This window comes from Grammomys surdaster, unplaced genomic scaffold, assembly GCF_004785775.1.
Source record: "Grammomys surdaster isolate TR1022 unplaced genomic scaffold, NIH_TR_1.0 126163, whole genome shotgun sequence".
Taxonomy (NCBI): domain Eukaryota; kingdom Metazoa; phylum Chordata; class Mammalia; order Rodentia; family Muridae; genus Grammomys; species Grammomys surdaster.
This window is the reverse complement of record NW_021620970.1, coordinates 9833030-9837029: the sequence shown is the minus strand read 5'-3', so window position 1 is coordinate 9837029 and position 4000 is coordinate 9833030.

Sequence of the window (4000 nt, the reverse complement as noted above, 5' to 3'; positions counted from 1 at the left end):
TGATATCATCACACAGATATACACAAAATAAAATAAATTGGAAATAAACTAAGAATAGACAGCAAAAACATAAAACTATTGACCACATAGGGAAAGATCTGAAGGGGGAGGTGTGTGTGGAGGTAGGGGGAGACTTCGGCATGCTTTCTCATGTGCACATTGTTTTCCTTGAGTCTGTTGAAATACACACACATACACACAGGAATGTTGACTGACAGTTTGAGGGCGAGCAGACAGCCGTGGGACAGTGAATAGGGCGAAGGTCAGAGATGTGCATATTAAAATGCCATAATGAAGGAGACCTGTTTTGTATGCTTACTAAAACCAGCATTAAATAAAACACTATTAGCAACTGTTGTTCAGTCCTTTCATTTAGAAAAAGATCTTGAGACATCAGACACTGCCTAAGGCCACTTGGGTTAGACACCAAGAGTGTTCCCATCCAATTTCCCTGCATAGCTTTGAGTGTCTTTCTCGTTGTTCGTTGGGATGCTTTCTGTACCTGACCCACAAGTGCTGTTTCTGAGATGACGGTGTTTGCCAGCATAGCCGCCTCATCCGGGTTACTGCACCTCTTTTTCTCCTTATGTCAAGCAGCTGCCCATAAACCTTTGAAGGATCACTTCACGGCCTTACCTTGCCTTGACTCTTCCCTGTCCTCCACAGGGTCTCATGTAGCCCAGGTTATCCTCAGACTCACCTTGTGGCCGAGGATGACCTCGAGCTCCTGCTCACCCTGCTCCTGCCTTGCCGTTGCTGCCATTATGGGTGTCCACCACCATGTCTAGCTTTAACTCCCTTTTAAACGGAGCAGAAGGCCAGGTGGTGGTGGCGCACGCCTTTAATCCCAGCACTTGGGAGGCAGAGGCAGGCGGATTTCTGAGTTCCAGGCCAGCCTGGTCTACAGAGTGAGTTCCAGGACAGCCAGGGCTACACAGAGAAACCCTGTCTCGAAAAACAAAAACAAAAACAAAAAACAAAACAAAACAAAACAAAACAAAAAAAACGGAGCATAAAATACTTGTTTAAAGGGCTTTAAACAGATGTGAATCTGGAGTTGACTTTGCCGATCCCGGTGAAGCTAACCATTCCTTCATCTGCTTGGCTTATCGTGTCGTGTTCTATTGCTGTGCAGCGTGACACAGACACAGAGTAGCCGCTGTCCACTGTCTTATAATTGTTTTTTCTTAATTAGGAGCCTGGCCACAGTTAAGCAGTGTATTTACTCAAGATTAGCTCACACAGCCTATAAGGAACCTTAAAGCCTTTACAGTATACATTAGGTAATAGACATCATACATTAGGTAATATTTTTATGTGGCTAGGCAAGTATCTGTTCCAAGTATCAGGTTATTGACAAAATGTGCATCTTTATAGCCATAGAACTGATGTGCCTTCCCCAAACCATATCAAACCAAACCAAACCAAGCCAAACACCAAACCATACCATACCATACCATACCATACCATACCATACCATACCAAACCAAACCAAACCAAACCAAACCAAACCAAACCAAACCAAACCATACCATACCATACCATACCATACCATACCATACCATACCATACCATACCAAACCAAACCAAACCAAACCAAACCAAACCAAACCAAACCAGAAAGACTGATATAGGAGATGGGGACCTGCTCCTTCTAATATAACTGAAGCCATTTTGTAATCAGTCTCCCAGAATTTCACTCATAAGGTGAAACTATGGTCAGGTTTTCAGATTCCACTTCCCAGAACTAATTATCCATACTTGACACTGAAGAATGCTACTAATAAACCAAAAAGTTATGGTTGGATTACTCAATGTTCTGATTTTCCCCTGTCCACCACCTGTCCACCACCCGCTTACTCCCCCTAGGACCAATGAGCTTAAAGGTTAGCTGATGAGACTATCTAGTAAGCCAAAATGTTGTATTGCTCCCTTCCCAGCCTTTTAAACTTTTGAACCTTTTTTTTTTTTCTATAAAAAGCCTGCTTTCAGGACAGATGAGTACCACATTTAGTCTCCCAAGGCCTTTCTGTGGTCCTCATCAATCAGTCTTGAGGTGTGTGTTCAACAAACTGTTCTTACTTAACAGACCAGTGTTTGTATGGTTTGTGTGGCGATTCCTGAACCCCAACAAGGGACGCTTTCCTATAGGCCCAAAATGCTATCTGATGACATTCTTAGCTTTTGGATTGGAGTTGGTCAGCTAAGTTAATAGATTCTAAAAGGTTTCCATTAGTCACAAGATGTTAGTTTGGACTCAGAAATGGCTAAGGAATGGCTGCTCCAGAGGGCTAGAGCTAGCCTAAGATAAGGTAATTAACCTCAGGACCTGCAACACCCTATTGTCTCCGCAGTACTGAAATTTGAGTCACTCTGTTTCTGCAGATACAGCTTTTTTTTTTTTTTTTTCTTCAGGAATTTTAGCTTACACTATGTAGACCAGGCTGACCCAGACTCACAGAAACTCGTTTGCCTCTGCTGGGGTTAAATGAGTGAGCCACCAGTCTAGCTTGCATTATGTTTTGAGATGGGGTCAGTAAAGCCCCTGGGATGCACTTGTCTCTACCTGCCAATGTTAGGGGTTACAGGCATGTGTGTGTAGGTTTTATTTTGTTTTGTTTTAATCTGGTTTGGGGAAGGGGAGTCTGGAGAGATGGCTCAGTGGTTAAGAGTACTTGCTGTTCTTGCAGAGGACCTGGGTTCAGATCCTAGTACCCATATGATGGTTCATAACTGTGATGACTATTCTTGGTTGTCAATTTGATTACATCTATAATTAAGTAAAACCCAAGTGGCTGGGTACACCTGTGAGAGATTTTTATTGACTGAATTAGTTGAAGTGCAAAGACCCACCCTAAACCCAGATCTTCTGAGGTGGGAAGATCCACTTTAAATCTGGGCCACATCTTCTGATGGCTGCCTATATAAAGGACGTGGAAGGAGGTAGCTTTTGCTCTTTGCCTGCTTGTCCTCACTTGACCCGGCCCACAGGTCAGTCATCGGGGTCTGCAAGAGAGAAAGTGTTGTTGGAGGGGAAAGAGGCGGGAAGAATGGAGCCAAGACAAAGTTTTCTGATCAAGGCTTGTTCATTTCTTCAAAGAAAATCATGGGTATATAAGCACAAGCAGGGGGAGTGCAGCTGGAGACACTTAACCATGAGTGCCTTGCAGCTGGGGACACTAAACAATAAGTCCAGGATATGTCTGAGAAAAACAAGATGTTTATCAGTGTGTGCTCAGCTGTTGTAGGGTGCTTGCAAAAACATCATGCTAGAAAAACAAGTCTCTTGTCAGGGTGGAAAAGTATCAACCTGCAAATAGATGGCCCGAGATGACTTCAAAGATGATAGCTGCTTTCTGCTAGGAGTTGGCTCCCAACACTCACTCTTGCTGGCAAGTTCATTCCTTCCCTGGCACTAGAGCCAAGTTCTTTAGGATTCTAGCATATACCGGAGACCAGCTGAGACATCCAGCCTTGCGGACCGAACAACTATCAGATGCTTGGACTCTCCATCAGGAGACGGAAATATATATGTGTGTGTGTGTGTGTGTGTGTGTGTGTGTGTGTGTGTGTGTGTGTGTATGTGTGTGTATGGAATTTCTCTGTTTCTCCAGAGAACCCTGACTAATACAATAACCATCTGTCGCTGTAGTTCCAGGGAATTCAATGACATTTTCTGAACTCTGCAGGGTATCAGGCATGCGTGTGGTGTACATATATACATATAGGCAAAACACTCATAAGATATATAAATGTATACATGTATAAATAAGTAAATAAACAGATGGAGTTTCCAAAGCAGGTCCTCTTGCTTTCTCAGCAAGCACGTTTACTCACTGAGCATCTCCCCAGCCCAGATGAGGTACAGTTAAAACATGACATGCTGGAGTGTCAAGTTGACAAGGGGTAGAACTGTGACAGCTGATCTTCACTGTAAATATGACTGGACTTAGAATCACCATGGAAACAGATCTCTGGGTAATCTATGGAAGTGCTTCTA